This window comes from Electrophorus electricus, chromosome 23 (assembly GCF_041902795.1).
Source record: "Electrophorus electricus isolate QZ-2024a chromosome 23, ASM4190279v1, whole genome shotgun sequence".
Classification (NCBI taxonomy): Eukaryota; Metazoa; Chordata; class Actinopteri; order Gymnotiformes; family Gymnotidae; genus Electrophorus; species Electrophorus electricus.
In genome coordinates, this window is record NC_137519.1 from 10,542,799 (window position 1) to 10,563,471 (window position 20,673).

Here is a 20,673-nt window from a genome sequence, read left to right on the forward strand (position 1 = left end):
TGTTTGTTTGTTTTTTGACTAAAGAAGTTCCACATGCTTTTCAGCATACATGTTGGCACAGACATGTCACTGGGCTCCCAGAGGAAAATCATTTATAACATCTCTTTAAATGCTTTATAGGTGTGGATAATGTGTTTGCCATAGGTCTCCAATTCGAAAAGTCATACACTGGGAAAAATTCTGTGGCTAAAATGAGTTGAGCACCTTTGTGTGTCTAGAATATTTATACATATGCCTCTCTACATTCAATGTACTAGTGTGTATAAAGAACTAGTGTGCATAAAATCTTCAGCTGATTAGCCTATTCTATTTACTTACCAAAATACTCATTTTGGAGACTGAAAAATCATAAACTTTAACTAGCTTTAAGCTTCTTTTGTGTAACATCGCTTCTACCAATGGATGACATCTTGGGCCTGTTTGGTGTTCTTTTTCTTTCTTTTTTTCTTACTATTGAAAAGTTATAATATGGCCTCATTTAACTACATCAAGCTGCCTTTTACAGGGATGAGAAACCGGATCAGGCCCGGAAGGATGGTTGGGGAGATTGCTTATGTATATATGATGGAATGTTGTTCACTAAAATGAACATCCCTGTATACATTTTCTCTCAATGTTAGCATCATCCAGCTTTCCTTTCCATTCTCTGGAATAAATCCCTGCAAGAATGAAGAGGCTCCTTAACACCTCTCTCTGGCGGCTGTTAAATATCCTCGGAGACAGGGCTGTTGGTACACAAAGGTTTATAGGCTGACCTTTACAATAGATTTATCACGCAAGTCTGCTGAGAGAAAGAGAGTTGTGGGCAGTCCAGCTCGGGACAGGTGGTGGTGGGGGGGGGGGTTGTGACTCAGCACCGTGCTCTGTCCTGCAGCAACGCACGGACCGTCAGGCACATTACCAGGGTGAAGTCCAAGCATTTGAAGCATCTTCTACGCCTAGCGCTGAAAACGGCATCTGCAGCAATATCCTTGATACTTCTGTTTAAATAGTTATCTTCTTGTCAGTTTAGAAAAGCATGAACGTTTTGCGGGACAGCACCTGTTCTAACTCGAAACCAGGAAAACAAAAATGAGAACACAAACGCGCAGCAGGAAGGCCCACACTGTACGCGCTGGCGGCAAGCGTGTAGCAGCATGCGTCCTCTGCACCGAGCTGGCGCCTAGATTCATCATCCGCGCTGCCTGCTGTTTCCAGTTGTTTCTACTGTGGGACTTTCACACTAAAGACGGGGACTGCTGCCCATCTGGTGGTATATCCAAAAAGGGTTTAACAAAAGTATGCAAGTGGGCCTTTCAAAAAACATGAATATGTCTACAGTGCTTGCTAATCGACCCTTCATGAATTGTCCTATGTATTCTCCAAGAAAATAAACCAACAATAAATAAATACATTGTTGCTGTCCAATGGAAAACACGTGTCTCCAAAATTACATTTTTTTTTTTTCAGGAACGCTGAAAAACTGTATTTATCTGAAAGGGTTGAAACAAACCCCAAACAGTAATTAACAAATATTACAGCACAAACATGAAAGAGTGTATGATTGTATACTTATATTTCATATTTATAATAGACAAGCAACATAACATTACTTTGTTAAATAAATCAACTAAGGTTGAGTAATTCAGAACTAGACGAGCTGAGGCAGTTAATGCTAGCCAGTTAGCCACTTCAGAAAATGAAACTAAAACTGTCCGTAGGTACAACATAAACATAATCCTTCAAAATAACGGAGTATTTCAGAAATTAAAATAATACTTTTCAAAGGGCTAAAGTTTATTTCTGAACATTTGGACCAATACAACACAGCAGACATGTTTTGTCATGTTCTCCGGCAGTGTGGAGATGCATATTTTTCGGTGTATGGCGATGACATAAATAAATGATAACATCTGTATAGCTGCAGCTTCAATGTGGAGCAGCTTGTCCCTGTGAAAGCGCCCAGAGAGCTGGTCCCCTGGAGATCCCCTGGTGTGGTGCCACCGCGCTGATCTAAACTCTCCTCTGATCCAAATGGGCATTCTGGGATGGGGCCTCATCTCTCCGCTCACTCTTGTATGATGTGCGAATGTGTGAGGACGAGATAAAGAGGGCGAGAGCTGAGTGGGTGCAAGCGCATTTTTTAAACCGGAGAGCGGAAGCCTAAAAAAGCAGAACAGGAGGAAAGACTGTATTATTTTAGATTATTCCTAGACACTCTGTGATCGCGAGGCCAGCAAGCAGCCCTGTCAAGCACCCACATCCACTCCCACTCCCACACGCAGGAACGCTCACGGAGACACACACAGATACTCACACATACCCGTGCACTAAAAGGACAGATTATCGTTGCAAGATTTGAGTAGTGCTTGCTGCAAATCCAGCTTAGCACACTGAAATATATCATGCCTACATACACTGCCTGCAGCTCTCATAGCCCACAAAAAGAATAAACTGGGAAAGAAAGAGTGAGAAAGAGAGACAGAGCGAGAGAGAGAGAGAGAGAGAGAGATTCTTCAGTACTCTCGTACACTGTAACCCAAGCTTTGGTGACTCAAATGTACCATTACTCTCATGCCTATAAAACACCTTGTATTGAATTGAATTGAGAGAGAGAGAGAGAGAGAGAGAGAGAGAGAGAGAGAGAGAGAGAGAGAGAGAGAGAGAGAGAGAGAGCCCAGCAGTATGATATGACGCTAAACTTATGGACAGAGCCACTGCTGAGTGCATATACACATGTAGAGGACCAGCACACAATCATAGCCCTACAGCTTCCATGGGATCACGCAATGCATACACTCTATTCCCTTCTCTCTGCATTGCTTTCTGTCTTTCATTGTTCCCACCACAGTCAGACCTGCTCCCACTGGTGCTCCAAAAGGCCGAGAAACAGCAGGCAGCGGGAAATCAAGAATGATTGTGGACGGACAGAGCGAGACAGAGAATATTGAAGGGAGGGGGGTAAAGGTGGTAACTGAAAAAAAGTCTGCTAGAACAAAACAAGCAGTGAGGCAGGAACTGGGCGGAGCACTGGGTGTAGCCCAGAGGTGTGTTTGGTTTCATATCTCTGTGTTTTTCTCACTCTCCAGCTCAAAGACAGTTTCTCCTTCAGGGCAGTGGGCAGAGCGAGCAAAGAGCAGAGTTGCACCCTCAGCCCAGTAGAAGTCAGCCCGCATAACTGTCGGGGAGACGCTCCAGCCGGCCCTGGCTCTGACCTGCGCACGCTAATTCCACTATTAGTCTCAATAAGGGACTAGCCAGGAGCGGAAAAGTTGAAGGGGGTGGTTATCATGACGTTACTGGGGACCGTGATTACAGGGGTCTAATGAGACACCTAGGGGCTGTAGGCTGGAGAAGGCCAGACTGAAAGTAAGCCCCCAGCAATACGCACAGCCTTGAAGATGGACTTCCACCGACTGGACTCCCGTGATAAAGGGTTATGTGTTTTTATTGTTCTGCACACAAGATATTGTTGTTGTTTCTTGTTTGCTCTAGCTCGAGGTCAGTCTGCCATGGAATTCTTAATGGCATCTTGTGTAGGGAGAATTTTAAATCAGGAAGAGCTGATGAAATTGGATTTCTTTGTAACAAGTATTTTTCACAGCTGGTGTGAAAATATTGACAGGACTGGGAATTTTGAGAGGAAGCTTAACCTGGTGGCCTGATCCACTCTCCAAATCTGAGAGATAACACATCACCTCCATTAGACTGATGGTTAAATCTTCAGCATTCCTCTTACCATGTTTTATCTTTATCTTACTGCATCAGAATCCAGTGTGTTTGTTCCTGCCCAGCAATCACCTGCTCTGAACTCCAGCGGGAACTATGGGAGATTTTCCAGTCTTGAAAAGGTCATATGGAGATTCCCTTCATATGTAGCAACAGCTGGAGGAACAGAGACTGCACAGATTCAGGGGAGACACGTCGGGTGTGCTCGCGTGGCAGAGTTTTACACCATTCTCACGCACTGAGACCTCATTTACTGAAGATGTACCCAGGAGTGAACAGGGGGGCTGGGTGGTGATGGTGGTGATGATGGTGTGTGTGTGTGTGTGTGTGTGTGTGTGTGTGTGTGTGTGTACACATTGGGGGTGTGGGGAGTGTAACAGAAATGGAGACAGCCTCGCCCGATGCAAAACCCACTGAGCCAAGATGTGAAAATCACTGAGCCGATGAGCCAAAATGGTTAGAAAGGGGGAGAGGAAAGAGACAAAAAAAAGTTTTACTGTGTCTGCAACAGGGCTTCACGTTGGGCTAAGACCCTGAGCTTTAAAACAACATATTCATTGACAGCAGAGGGAATACAAATGAGGCCGATCTTAGGGCTGGGTGCGCGCTGCTCTGTAATCTCACCATGCGAGCACTAAATGGCACTACTCCTCTCATCAAGTGCTGAGTTGTGTTGCTGAACATGTTAGTGGAAGTGGTGAGCAGAGTTGTCCTCAAGGACACACTCATGTTTCGTTTTCAAATCTCGTAACTTTTTTCTCTTTCCATCTCCCCTCCTCTGCTCTCTCTCTCTCTCTCTCTCTGGTCCCCTCTGTGCTGCATTACAGTCAAACCAGTTTAATTATATCCCTCCTTCATAGGTTTGCCTCCCGCTCCCCGGACACGTGCAATTGTGATGCGCGCAATTTGAACCCCTATCGTGTGTGTAGCTGCATGTGTGTGTGCACGTCTGTGTATGGAGCGTGTACGTTTCATTAGCTGTAATCGGTGCGATAGGTGTGTGAAAGTCTTATGGATGTGTGATTACATGCAGCAAGCCGGTCGATCAAGGCGTGGTTAACGTATCCTATCACAAGTACTATAACGCTGAACTGCACACGGATATAGATCGTTCTCAGATCTAGGAGTGCAATTCTTTTTGTTCGTTTGTTTGTGTGTCGTTAACATGTTCAAAGTTTTAACATCTTCTAGATGTAATAAAATATATTTTGTTTTGTTTTTCAAAGCAACAAGCATTCGATTTCTATGGTATGGGAACTTTGATCTTTTTTATTGTTGCAAATGCATGCTAAGTGAGTGTGCAGCATAGAGCCAAAGGCAAATGGTGATACTTATTAACCCAGATACCACAGTAAGTCCGCTTGGTCCTGGGTAGTGGGTGTCCCTGACAGGTGTGAATCCCACCCTGAACTCTGAACTCTGAGCTCGCCTCTCCAGGCTGCTCCTTGAATAAAGCAGATCTACGTACCCAGGTCCATCTCATCCTATGCATCATTCATAGCAGTGACCTTTTGGAAATACCACATACTTACAGTATCTATATTACTTGCTAGGACGTTTTTCTTTGCTGAATGGAAATGAGGCTAGGCTGGTGCTCTAATCAAACTAGTCATTTGAATTATTGTTTTTCCCCCCTTAAGTTATATGTAAGCTTATCACTTCATTTTCTCTGTCTACATTTTATCATTTAGCATTTGCTGGTTGTTTGTATGTCTAATTCTCTCTAGATATCAATGTTAATAACTGAACATTTTATATGTGTTTGCCTGTTTGATAATTTATGCTCTTCAAAACCAATCTTGCTGCAAAGGGTATTTTTGGTACCAGCATATACTGAGCTAAAAGTCTTGTCAAATGCAATCTTTTAGTTATGAGACTAGAAGTCTTGTGACAGTCAAACTAGGTTATGGGTGGGTATAAGCATTGATAGAGTGTTTATATTACAGCTACAGTTACTAATCCAAACACATTTCACAATTTGCAGGCTTGACTTAATCGGGGTGGAGGCCATGACAGTGTATGTGTGCATATGTCTGTCCCTCCAGATGCGTGCGTGCGTGTGTGTGTGTGTGTGTGTGTGTGTGTGTGTGTGTGTGTGTGTGTGTGTGTGTGTGTGTATGCGTGTGTGCATCACTGTGTATTTGTGTAGTTGAGGGCAGAATCACTGATTACACCAGCTGGTGAAGAATGATTTGAGAGCCATCCAAAGCCCTCCAACAAAGCCTTTCTGAACCTCTACAGGAAAGATACACAAATGCACACAAACACACACATGCACACACCTTTCACATATGTATATATATTCACATGCACTTCAACAAAGCCTTTCTGAACCTTGAAAATACACACACAAAAAAACTCACACACACAACATAACAAAGCCTCTCTAAACCACTACAGCAAAGCAAACACACACACACACACACACACACACACATTATTGTTTTACAGTCCTTGTAGGGATTTTCCATTGACAAAGATTACTATAGCTAATTAATGTTACACCTAACTCTAACCCTAACCCAAACCTTAGTGACTAAAATTGTTTGGCCCTGTTTTTCAAATTAAAGTACTACAGTTTGTAAAAATGCATTTGTACCTCCGGGTCCCCACAAGGTCAAAATACAGATATTCCTATACTTGTGGGGACATCTGGTCCCCAAATAGGTATATAAACAATTACACACACACATATAAAAGCACTGTCACTTTCATACGTGTACACTCACACTCCTGCAAAGCCTTATTGCACCCCTAGAATCCAAGAGATACAAGGACCAACTCTATAAACACCTACATCCACTCGATGAAATACAAACCCCCCCCCCCCCCCCCCCCAAAAAAAAAACACTCACAAGAACATTCTGGTCATGCACAAAGGTTTTAGTGAACTGACATCCTTTATCATATAAAATGTGTTAATTTTTTCTTATTAACAAATTTTCTCAAAATTTAAAGTGCTATATGATTAAAGATGATGATAATTATTATTATTATGCTGAACACATAGCATAACCATATAATTTTATACATATTGTTTTATTAAAGCCTGTTTAATCTACAATAAAACATAGTAAAGATTCCATTCAACTTGCTGTTTCTGCCTCTGCTCCTAGTATAATAATGTGAGGAAACTAAGAGGATCTATAATGGTCTGATCATGAACTATATGATATGAAGGCAAAATTACAAGAACATGTCTGTTGGAAACAGACATGGTCAAACTGCAAGAAAAACAGAACAAAAAAATCCAAGAAGCAAATGTACGCACATGTCCTTAAAGCAAAAGCTGACATTATTCACAGGAGCCTCAGTGATGTAGTCTTAGCATCTGGAGCTAAGTGCTTATAGACAGAGCGTCCACTTACTTATTGCACTGCAGCTGGGTCTGCCTTAGGTGTATTACAGGTGTATCACAACCAGTTTTGAACACTTTAGGCCTCTATTTGCATTCATGCGATCAACTTTTTATGAACTTTGTTAACAAGTGGAACGGGTTAGGAGAAGCAACATGGGTTCTAAGCACATTGTTGCGGTACACAAATAGGTGAGTGTAGTATATAACTGCACAAAACTATACAACAGTAAAAAAGCAGACAGTAACAAACAGAAGGGAAAAGCATCTTTATCATATGTAAACATAACACATTTGCCAGAGATAATAATAGGTAACTAGATGCTGAGTCTTTTGGACTTCACCTCACATGCACTTATACATTAGCAATATCATGTCACCATTCCATGCCTGCACATGCCAGACTTTTTGTGATAATGGCATACAAGAAAAAAAGGCTCGAGCTCACCACTGAGAGGTCATGTCCATTCCCAAGGCTGTAGCTACTCTGATCATGTTCGCTTTCTGACAGTGAACTCTGCTCCAAATGTTTGTGACACTAAAGCTGCCTAGATCTTGCACCTATTAGCTGGCACCTGCTAAATAAAACATGCAGCTGGCCCAGAACCACATCCTTCAACAAGACTAGAGCAGCTGATGTGTGTGTGTGGGGGGGGGGGGGGGGGGGATTGAAACATGATGGCTACACTTGATGTGTTAGTGATTAAAGAACTGTAGCCTATATTTAGTGGCAGAGTAAAGACTGACTAACACCTTAATGAGTGAAGTGTTTTAGAATTCGTTAGTGCTTACAGCACCAGTAACTGGTACACAGGCACATGTTAATTCTATAGTAGACACTACAGCATACACTATAATATCAGTGATATTATTTAGATTTGTCATCAATGTGAATGCCAACTGTTGTCATCCACAAAAACACTTCTTAATGCTTAATTTAAAACTCCCATCACATGAATGCTGTGAATCAACAGAGATTTCTCTCAAATCAGGAAGTGTTTCAGAAAGGTGTGGAAAGGTTCAGAAAGTTAAAGCCACCAGCAGTTACAAAATGCTGCAGCGATTCTCTAGCTCTACTGTGGCCTGTCTGGCTGCAAGTGATTTCTACTGATTCTGTCAGCTTTTTGTGTGCCATGGAAAACTAATCCATCTAGAGCAGCAATCATACAATCAGGAAACACACCCACACTTAACCCTCTTAGCCACATCCCCTGGCCCAACTCTCCCTCACCCATAGTCTGCCTCACCTGCACCCCAGCTGGCATGCACCCTGGACGGGATCGAACTCAGCCTTTTCCCCTGCAGCTCCTGCCGGTAACGGAGGTGAACACAGACAGCGGGGGCTCAATCAATGCAAGGCATTTAACTGCAAACATGTCAGCCTGATGGAGCATTTTGTCTTGGAAGAGGGCACACGTGGGGGAAGGAGGGGTGTTTATGCAAGCGTGTGCTAGGCAAGTTTAGGCCCCCATTGTCACTGATTCACTGACATGCCAATACCATTCCAAACCTGTTGCTCCACTGGCCTGCAGCTCAATGGGACAAATTCGAGGCTTATTTACCGGCCAGCAGCAAAGGCACCTTGAACACCGGAACACCAGAACTTAAAAAGAGCGATACTATCCAGTGAATCTCTCGGCTGGATACACACCATTGTCTTGAAATAAAAAGCACTGTAAAACTGTAATCCCATCATAGCACACACCTTCTTTTATGAACTATCATATTCATATATTCACATTTACTCGAATGCTGAAGCATTATGCATTCATTAATAAAGAAGAGTACTAATTAAAATAAAGCAAATTAATGAAGCATTACACTGACCTAAAACCTGTACAACAAATAAATATATAAAATATATAAATATTAAAAGTAACACATTTTACAATGCTTTTATAATCCAAAATATAAAATGATTCCAAAATGATCCCAAAATACTCGCAGGCAAGCTACAGTATATATCCATGACCCCTGACATCTACATGAGCCACAGCTAAAAATATGGGTTAAAAATGAATTTCATCACCATAATAAGCCATGCCTGCACCTGCAGCATGTCACTACAGCATGCACACACACACACACACACACACACACACACACACACACACACACACACACACACACACACAAAGAAGTAGGACATAGCACTGTAATGCCTTTTCTTCTATGATTTCAGTGATCATCAAGAAATTGCAAGACTGTATCCACGGCCCACAGAGGACTCTTCACCCCCCACCCCCCCAGCTCTACGCTGATTTTGCTCTCGTCCTGTGTGCTGCCTCTGATCCATATTCTCTGACTCTCCTTCTCTATGCTTTCTTCTGCAAGCTGCTCTGGTGGAATGGCTCATTGATTGAGTTCCACTGCCAGTCATTGGTAATAACTCACACACAGTAAGTGCTCTGCCTGTGTCCAGTGGCTGGCCAGGACGAAGCCGACAGGCTGCAAATGGAGCTCATCTGCCTCCTTGCCAGATGAGCAACACACACACACACACGCACACACACATATGGTTAAAGACAGTACAGTTAAGTAACTCAGCCATGTCCTGGGGCTAAGCGTGTGCTGGAGAAATGGTTCAAACTGTCTGTGAATTGTTGAACCTATGACTAATACAAGACATAATGCTAATTCTGGCAGAGTCAAATCGCTACAAGGGTCCAGTTGAGCTAGCATGAATATGCCAACTTATTACTGCAAAAGGCTTGGTCAGGCACCATAAACTCTACAGACCAACACTGTCTATTAATTAAGATTCTGTAAAAATAATTAAACAGGAAAACTTATCCTAATAAAAATGTAGGATAAAACAATAGTATCCAGTACAAGGAATTTTGGATTTTATTACCATATGCTTACAATAGTGTACAGATATAATTTATCTTCCTATAAAGCACAAATCAAATTACTATTACTACAAATTAATACTACTGGAAATGTGCCATGAATGTGAAATAAAAAAAATGTAAAAAATTAAAAAACGTTATGGACACCATAGGCATACAAGTTTGATTGGCATGTGTCTGCATGCCCCACCACCTGGGGGCACAAATCTCATGCTCACTCTCAACTGGGGGTTCATGTGCAGAAATGACCAATTGCTTTAAAAGACCAAAAATGCTGACAGCGGCAAGTAAGCTAATAGATGAGTAAATTATAAAAAGATACAACAAATAATGATCCATGTACCAGTTATTTCTTCCAAATATTAAACGTACATGTGGATGCTTGACATACGCTAGTTATACAAATGGAGAAAAGTAAATTCCAGCTATACTTTTGTTCATTGTCATACACTTCATACACAGTCAGGAAGCACATAAGCAAGTCAATAAGAGAGTACTTGGTTGAAGTTGTAAGTTTTGAGCATGCAGTTGGTACAAAGCTCTAGGAAGCATTCATTCCCTGTTGGCTTCCAATCAATAAAATGCTATTTAAAAGATTGACTGCCAGGCTAACTTCAAGGTAGTGAAACATTGCCTTTTAAAACTTTTTGTTTATATATATATAAATATGCTTATGTAATGTTAGAATGTTACGTAAGATCAAAAGTTACAGTATCTTTATTCGGGTGCACCAGCAATCTTGTTGTAATATTTTTAGATCATTGTGGTACAGTTCAGTTTTAATCTTACATTACAAAACAAGTTGCCTGACAAACTGATAGTAGTGGTTGCCCAGGTCAGTATATTTTAGATCAGTTCCATTTTTAAGGGAAGTGTGGTAATTCGTCTGTCATCCAATAAAAGGTTCCTGAAACCTGACCAGTTAATCCTAAACTTTAACTTATGTGAGTGACATGTTCCTTCAGATGGACACAGAACGTACATCACCCTTTCTGACTGGTCACAAACCAAGGAACATCCCAACAAGGACATACAATACAGGTGATTGGCCCTTGGTAGTTTTTTATCCATGACAGAAGGTATACCTATCATCCACTGCTTAAGGACTTCCTGGTCTAGGTGGTTTGCAATTGCTAAGCTCATAAGTGCATTCTTGCTTCTTAACAACATGTCAAAAAGTTAATTTGGACACACCTATTTTAGTGGTCTCAGGCTGATTTATTATGAATACTGAGCTTCAAGGTAAGCGGCTTTACTGATGCTGGCAGTTATTTAATCTTCATGTTGGGAGGCACCCACAACAGACTCCAGAAGCAAATGTTATATCTAGAGTCCACTTTAGAATCAACTCTAGATATTTTTAGTTCTGTTGTGCATGAACTAATAATGCCTGAAAGAAAGTCACAACAATAAATCACTGGCCATGAAACAACGAAGCAATCAATTACTTACAGGTCCTTGAAATTGGACAAAATATTTGATCACACACAAGTCATGATATTTTAAATATTTAAAAATAAATATTGCATTATCTACATAAAAATACTCAGAATTTTAGATCAGGGCATTACATGTGTTTTGTTTTAGATACGATCTCTTTAGATAATAAAATTAGAGACAGAAATTAATTTTAATCTTATTAATGAATGAATGGAAGAAAAGGTATAATACTTTATTATTTTTTGAATATTCTAAGGTGAATGCCCAAGGTGAGAGACAGGACTGCCCAAAGAAACATCTCAGCAGGAGAGAGACAGAGAGCGAGACGGAGAGAAAGAGCATGAGTGGGGGTGTGGAGAAGGCTATAGAAGCAGACAGACAGACAGCCCAATAGTAGCTCTGTGTGTGTGTGTGTGAGAGAGAGAGAGAGAGAGAGAGAGAGAGAGAGAGAGAGAGAGAGAGAGAGAGAGAGGGGGGATGTGTGATGCCTGTCCTGAGAGGCATGGAATGCTGCTATTCCTGGGTCTGCAAACTGGGTGTGAAGCAAGAAGCTAACTGTGTGAGTCACAGGGAGTGCAGACCTAAGAACAAGAGAGGGTCTCGGTGTCTCTCTCTCTCTCTCTCTCTCTCCCTCTCTCTCTCTCTCTCATCCTTAGTGTTTTATGCCACATTCTCAACTTTCTGTCACACAACCATTTTATATTGTGCAAGTGAAATGTTTCTAAATAAACCCATAAACATGCTTTGGCTCTTCTGTTTAACAGCGTGATATGTGACTTTTTTTTACTTGAGTGTGCTCTTCTTACACCCCCCCCCCCCCCAAAAAAAACCCCACACACACTATCTCTTGCTCTCACTATCTTTATTTTTACTTTTATTGGTTTTGCCCAATTCAATTGCACACAGTAACAGGCTACAGCTGTGGTTGGCTGAGTGTGGGCAGAAATCACATTTAGCTGATTACTGTTGCCACTGCAGATATCCACACCTCTCTGCAGCTAGCCACCACTGCCTTTGCCTGTAAGCATCTTTTGCGCAGACAGACAGATAAACACACACACACACACACACACACACACACACACACACACTCACACAGACACACACAGACTTGAACACATTCTCACTCACATCACTTCCTGCTTCTTCCTCTTCTCACACTGATACAATCACATGGAGTGCTGCACATATGGGTGTGCTGTAATTTCTTATTGGCATGCATGGAATACCTGGGTTATGAAAGGATGACATTTAAATGTAGAGAAGCATTTGGGTCACTTAGTTCCATCCAAAAGCAATTCAGCAGACAATGCTTCACCTTGTAGTGATGCTCTAACCCAAAACACACAGCTACTACTAATACAGTTCAGAGCCAAAAATGACTGACTAGCCAACATACTCACCATACTGAGCATACAGTACATTCCTCTTATTGAAGACAAGACTACTGGGGAAAAAAAAAACACCAAAACAAGCAGGAGCTGAAACTGGCTCCATGACACACCTGTCTGGGCTTCACCACTGAAGACATGGTGATGTCTAGGTATCACAGACTTCAGGTACTCATTGATTTAAAGAAGTTTTTAACCAAGAATTAAACTTGTTAATTTAGAAAATGTAATTTAGAAAAATATGTTGATTTATAATTTTGTAATTTAGAAGAATATGTTATTTTAGAAAATGTTTATTTAGTAAATGTCTTTTAGTCCCCTTAAAACAAGCATAAAGTTTTGTTATTTCAAGTCCAATATGCAAGTGTACAGAACAGTAATTAAGCCATTGTCCAAGTACTTTCACACTGCAGGGTATCTATTTCTAACTGAACAGTATTAATTCAGTGATTAAGGGAACCAGGTAGCTACTATCAATTTCTGCTTCAAATGTTCCCACTGTGTCTTTAAGGAAAACACCAGCCCTAGCTTCAGGAAGCAAAATTCTGCCTGAGGTTGCTCCCCAGTTTATAATAGTGTGCACACAAATTTGTGGCAGAAACCTTGATTTGGGGTATCTGCAGAATCCAAGAGAAAGTTTACAGACTTTCACTCTAGGCCAGAACTAACTCCCCCAACCCAAATCTTCAGGAGTTTCTGAAGATTAGGCTGTGTATGGTATATTAGAGCTTAAGCAATGCTTGGTTGAAGAGCTGGGTTGATCCTTCATGCAGATGATGTCCTTTTTACCATGCTCCATGTGCTAAACATGCCTCTCTTCTGCACCAGTGTGCTTATGGGAGCAGTTGTTGTCAGTGTGGTTGGTCCCTGCTGCGATGCCCTACCAGTTATGCCCTTGTATCCAGCATGCCTGTACAACCCTCTGTCACCTCTAGTCCTGAACTCCCCCCCCACCAAGCTTGGCTCGTCCAACCTACCTCCCACCACCGGTGCTCACTAATAATGTTCCGTGGATACGACCAGATCTCTCGCGCATTCGCTGATGTACCCTATGTGCTCTTTCTCTTGCTCTCTCTCACTGTTTCTTTCTCTAATTCCACAGATGTCTCACTCCACACTCCCAACATCGGACTTTGAGGCATATGAGGTCCGTCTGATCCCCTGCTCCGAGCCGTTGGTTGTCACTGAGGTACTGTGCATACGCGCATGTGAGTAAGCATGTGCATGTGTAATCAAGCAGTTCTCAATGTACTTAAAGCTGGCGAGGGAGAGAGAGAGTCCGCTACTACATGCAGGCGGCTGACCGCACTGGCTTCCCAGCTCATTACTCAGCCTCCCCTGCCTCTCTCACACACACACACGCGCGCACACACACAAACTTGAGCGACCTATTAATAAGAGTGTGAGCACAGCACCTTCAAGGCGTGCTCCCTATCAAACAATCAATCTGCCTTATCAGCCTCACGTTGTAAAACACAACGCACGCACGCCTGCACGCACACCCACACAACCGCCTGCAGGCGTGCAAATATGCACACATGCACGCACACACTACATGAACACGGATGTGGCGATGGGACAGGGAGTTTGTGCAAAAGGCTTGGTCTGGAAAAGGAATCCTGACATGTGGAGTCAGGTAGGAAACAAGTTCAGAAGGGGGAACAATGCGAGTGTGAGTACCAGAAGTAGTATCAGAAATAAATAGAGGCTTAAGATAGATCCTGAGGCAACTGTTCTTACACCTCAAACCAAATGAGGCAGATTACCCCGACCCAACATGCCAGTATACGCCAGCACACGCAGCACACCTACATACATATGAGCTACCTACGTACCCATGCACACATAAACACATACACACATATGCTCACAAGTACGCACACACATATGCCTAAGCTATTTCAATGTTACATTAATATGTTGGAGTAACAGGCTTCATCCTGAAGGCTCCCTGGAGAGGAATCCATATGAGGTGTGTGTGCCTCCGGCCCTTTAAGAAGACCATGCAAGCATTCGCATGCTGTTAAGCTGTCAGCAGCCGATCGATGACCCCCTAAGACGCTCAACACTCTAGCTTAATATTTGGTGGCATGGCCGGCGTACAGCCACACACACACACACACACACACACACACACACACACACACACACACACACACACACACACACACAGAGAGACCTGAGGTATGTTCAGCTGAGTGCCCCTGATGAATGGTTTCATTAAAGGCAAAGATCAGAGCCCTAATCGAGGCTTCAGAAGCTACAATGAGCATAATTCTTCATTACCTGTAACCCATGGCCAAACAGAACTCAGTCTATGCTGTATAAGCACGATGTGAGGACCATGCATATGTGTGTGTGTTACAGTATGTTAATGAATTCATGTATTATGCAGTGTGTGTATAGATAAACAAACCAAATAAATGTACAAAAGATAAGAACATGGAAATTTAAGAAATTAGTACAACGGTAGTGACCTAGTCAGAAGTTTAAAAATGACACTTTCTATGGGCCAAGAATGTAAGAAAATACATTCACCTTTCAACATTTGAATGCCCTTTTGTGACATATAGGCACCAGTGGAATGCAGGCAATGCAATGCATTGATCAAGGACATGAATGCACAGTTCTTGGGTTGTATCTGCATTCCCTGATAATATTTATGGTGACTGCCAAACACCACATAAATAGTGCATAGAACTTAAATGGGTGGCTGAGCGCATCAGCAGAAGGCTGAAATACATTACATATGTGAAATGCACTCAGTACCATATAATACATAGTTTAGCATGATGTAAGCCAGGATGAACAGCTTCCATCGTCTCCATTTGGTAGCCCAGCAATACATCTGAATGCTCCGGTGCAGAGAGAATGGGATACATCTTCCAGCAGCAATTGGAAACCAGCCAGGGCTCAAACCAAGCAGCAGCCTACCAGCTCAGAGGATCCACCACCTCTGACTCCACATGGGCCAAGTGCAAATTGCTGCCATGTTCAGGGTGCGAACTACGAGCCACCTGCTCACCTTCTACTGAGAACACGGTACACTTCTCAGCAGAGTGTTTATTGTAAGCAAATCTTCTGTGCTTTCAACAATTTAGCTCCCACTGGAAAGATGCTGCAACCCTTTCTCCTTTTAATGGAGTTAGAGGAGGAACAATCACAGCCACCAAGTTCCATGGGAGCTATGAATAAATTAACACAGTAAAACAGCTCTCATTTCCAACAGGGACTGGAAAAACTATGTTGTCAGTGTCATGAATTTCTGATAGGGCCTGGAGCACCTGTGTCCCACGCTGAGGGGCGGAAATGCCATGTAACGTTTCATCTTTGATAGAGGTTTCTTTCAAAGAGTCCCACACTCCTTCACAGATGATAAGCAACTGCAGTAGTCCCTCCAATTTAATCCAATTTAGTCACTCTACACATAACACAGTGAGTTTCAAATGGAGGGGAAAAACAACTGGATATACATCAAAGGTTATTTAAGGAAGCAAAAAGAAGAATATCAGATTATCACACAGTGTGTTAGACAATAGCAGGAGTTTGGTCATCGGTGGCGTCTTAAGAACATTCTTTGGACCTACCTGTGACAAAAGCAATTAAGGGAATTTGTGCAGCTGAAGTAGTAGTCTTGTCATTTTTACTCACACACCCACACATCCAGTGGGTTGAATGCACAAAATGTTTCTTACATATGTGCACAAACTGCAAAAAAAAAAATAAATAAATAAATAAATAAAAATTGAGGAAAGAAGCTGACTTGCTAATAGAAGTCTCATTCCCACATTTAGTCTTTAATTCTTAAATTCTTCTTCAGAGACTAAAAGACTGTGGTGTACTGTGAACAAATGTTCATACCAGTGTGAAGGTACATAAACATCTTCTGTATTCTTGATAACCTCATGTAAACTTTTCTGGAAGGGGGACGGGGGAGTGGACACACACCCTCAGAGATCAAAGCGGCCGACAGATATTCCAGTTTGAACTTATTCACTTTGGTGAATGGCTCTGTTGCCAGGGTGCTGTGTGACACTCTATAACCAACAAGTCAGCCATACAAAAGCCTATTAATGGGTGAGGGCAAACGGGGAAAATGGTGGTACGTAGATGTGTTGATTAAAGGCTTTGAGGACAATAGTCCCATAGGTGCATGTGTGCAGATGAAGAAGACTGCTGGTTGGTGGGGAGGGGTCTGGCCAATCCACCCTTAACAGGCCACCCATCACTGGAGCTACGGGCCCGTGGTGGAGAGAGGATGGGAGGTGTTGGAGAGATGCATGCATGTGAGATGCATGTGATATTTCCATCCACCACTACAAGGAGGCTCAATTTGTCCTCTTTCACACCACCTGACATGCATGTCCATCGGGGATGCTAATTAGCAGCAGAGGCTAACACACTTGTCGGGCCGACCCATAGGGCATGTGTGAAGGCTGCACACATCTTAATCATTAAGCATTCTCCCAGTGTGGCAGGCAGAATTAACTGATGGTAAGAAAACAGACGAGACAAAGACACGGGGTGGGGGTGGGGGAGGAGGCTAAAGATAACCCGCCATTCATATCCTGACACGTGCACATGGAGTTATTTAAAAGTCCATGCACAGGCCACACAGACCACGATGTGGAGACACAAACACATGACCCCTGACATGAGATCAAAGTTGAAATAGCCCAATGGATAAATAAACAAATGAATAAGTGAACAAATATCTTCATTAAAATTCCAAACTAGCTTACTATAGAAGTAAACACAAACACCACTTACCTGCACTCACTCTCGCTGTCTCTGTATGTTTCTCTCTCGCACAAGAACCCACAAGCACGCACTCTCACAACTTTCTTTTGATTTGTTTGATTACATGGAACAAAAGCCTCCCCTCACGGATCACAGCCATCAAGATGTCCAGAACACAAAGGACGTGAGGTGCTAACTAAGAGACAGCACGATGCTAATGAGGACTCATGGCATGGACATGTTCATCAGCTGCCTTTTAATTGCTCCTTTTCCAGGCTCTGGCTATAGCAGCTACTGAACTGCTAATTATCCTGCGCAAAGAAAAAAACACAAAGGTCTCGGGCAGAAGTGATCCGCTGCCAGCCTGAGACCGAGAGGCATCCAGTTGCAGCCCTATATACCAAACCTCTGTTTTGGCAAAGCCCCTGAGTGACCCCTTGCTTGGCAGATGTGTTTGAGAAGCAAGAAAATTGCAAGTGATTAATTGTAGCCTATATAACAAAATAATTATTAAAGAATTGACCTTTTTTGTAAAAGGTAAAAGATAAAGTCAATCCATCTTACAAGTGGCTTTTTGCAATGCTAACCACATAAATGGGCATATTATGTTAAGTTACCAAATTATATACTGATATCTAACTAAAACACAATGTTGCACTTTAATGTTTATCATTAGTTACATTAGATAGTGTCACGGTTAGTCCCTCCCAGCTTCCATGTTCCATGTTTTCCCTGTCTTGTGTATTTTAGTTACATGCCGTAGTTTCGGTTTCTCCACCCATTTGATTACTCACACCTGTCCCTCATTTCTACCTTGTTAAGTTTATGTAAACCATGTCTGATGCCCTAAGTTTTGGGCTGTTCATTGTGTTTGATTGGCTTAAATGTCTGAATGTTTTTGAAAGCCTGTTTGTAATCCCCATAACTTTGTATTCTGTGCGTCCTAGCCTTCGTGTTTCTTAGCCCCAAGTTTTTTCTCATATCTGTTATAGCCTGTTTCCCCTGTCTGCTTCCGTGTATTTTTGTTTGTTTATAATGTATCCCTGTGCTCTTCATGTTGGTAATATGACCCTGGACTACTCCAATGACTCTGATTTTGGATAAGTCTCGCTCTTCTCCGCACTTGCGTCCGCCTCCTTACTGCTCACCGTTACAGATAGCTTGCTATTTGGCAAATTGTCAGTTAAATAAAATGTTGTTTCTGATACCTTAAGTTGGAAATTCAAGTCACATGGGTGGAGTTTTCATGTTATGATTGTGTTTCATGTTTTATTGTGCGTGTTCCTGTACCAGTTTTGTTTGTTTTGTCTGTGATTAATAATGCTGCTAAATGACAGCTTATTTTAATAAAATACCATATATCCAAAGGATTATTCTGGTTAAACATAACTTTATACGAGTTTGTATTAAATGTATTGTTCTGGGTTCTGGGTAATTAAAGATTAACAATAAATCAAATGGCAAATCTGCGGTTAAGCCTAATTTTCATTTTTTATGATTTCATGTTTTTATTGTATTTATTTGCTATCTGGCCAGCTAAGTGACTTGTGGCTTTTATTTAATACAGATATGGCTATGGGCAGACAGGGGGCTCTCTGATTCCTTCAACCATTAAACAGAATTTTCAGTTAAAGAATAGTAGATATTGTGTATATAGCCCTCATTTATATATGAAATACTCTGTAAATGTACCTTTTTCCTGTAAGAATCAAGTTTATACTGTAAACAATCCATTATTTTACAATCTTCCTTCATCAATTAAACAAACCTGTGCATATAAAATACAGACCTTAACAATATATCAAAATACCAGAAATTCATTACATGGCTTTAAAAATCAAGTGCAGTAAAAGATGATCTCAAAAAACCTCTCAACCCCCCCCCCCCCCCCAAAAAAAAAAAAAAAACACAGGAGGGCAAAGAATTGATAAAAATTGTCTGCCTATGTCGACTCCCCACCTGACTGCAATTTATTTTGTTACCAAGATTAATCATCCTAATTTTTTAATAGAACAAAAAGTCCCAGCCATAAATATCTCTTCTGGTTTTACATATTGAAGTAAGAAGTTATTTTTGGCCACCCTATACAGGCAACAGAAATCATCTTAACTTCTGTTGTTTTATTATTATGTTATAAATATATGTTTGAACCACAAGATATATTCTAACATTTTAACTTAATTAAAATAAATTACTTAAACACACAAAATAATTAAATCAAATTTGGTCCTAATTCCCATTTCAATGAATGGCTAAAAACCTAATTTATAGCTGGTGTCTAAGCATTCCGATCTACTTTTTTTTTTTTTTTTTACAACCAACAGGACCACTGTAGCTGGTGAGGCATGTTAGCATGTCCAAAGGTCCTTGTGTCAAATTGTCTCATGTCAAAGGAACAACTTCACATGTGAAAATAACAGAATAACACCATATTTTCAGTAATTCTTTATCACTGATCCAGCTATCATGATAGCCTACTTTTTTTTTTTTTTTGAGTTTGGGAAAAACAACACTCGCTTTCAATCTGTCTTTTAATTAGCTAACGTTAGTAACCTAGAATTGGATACTGTAGCTGTATTTAGCTAGCTAACTAATTAGTGCATACATCTGCACTGACACTGCCCCTCTGCACCCCGCTGTAGCTAGCCATCAACGTTAAGATAATAAGATAACCTAGCTAGGCAAGTAACCATTATGCTGATCCAGACGTTTTTCGGTAAAAGCAAACTACACAATCTACTGACATATAATTTAAACTTAATCCAACCTTATCCTTTGAATTTAGCTAACGTTAGCTATCTGTAGTTCATGGGTTGCGAACATGCTAAAGAAAACATACTGCATCATGTTAGCTAGCTAGCCTACCTTGATTAAGATAGCATGCAAGTTTAAAAGAGAACAGCTGCCTGAGGGAAAGTAACTTAATGAACCTAATCCAGCAAGTTAACTAGCTATCTTAGCCATGTTTGCTGGTATTATTTATTTCAATTGTATTGTTGGTATTTTCCTTTTTTACTATATGGTAAATAATTTAGAATATCACCACAGAGATGCTAGTGCAATCACGAACAAGACAAAAAAAAAAAAAAACAGATTAAACTGACCGTTAACCGTTCAACCAACCACAATGCACCACTTCAACTTAAATTTACTGTAATTTCAGTCTTAATTGAGAGTTGATTGTACT

At 41.3% G+C, this 20,673-nt stretch overlaps 1 protein-coding gene across 6 annotated transcripts in view; it reads right to left on the reverse strand.

Annotated features, from left to right (window-relative positions):
• si:ch211-186j3.6 (neural-cadherin) overlaps nt 1-20,673 on the reverse strand; it is a 146,035-nt gene that overhangs the window by 110,601 nt on the left and 14,761 nt on the right. Inside the window, exon 1 of one of the 6 annotated variants that reach the window (XM_081706392.1) lies at nt 7,512-7,557. The exons of 3 other annotated variants lie outside the window; for them this stretch is intronic. The gene's annotated coding sequence lies outside the window, so the exon portion shown is untranslated. Of the gene's footprint in view, nt 1-7,511; nt 7,558-20,673 lie in introns of those variants that run through there. 2 more of the 6 variants (XM_081706394.1, XM_081706393.1) reach the window with 2 other exon arrangements.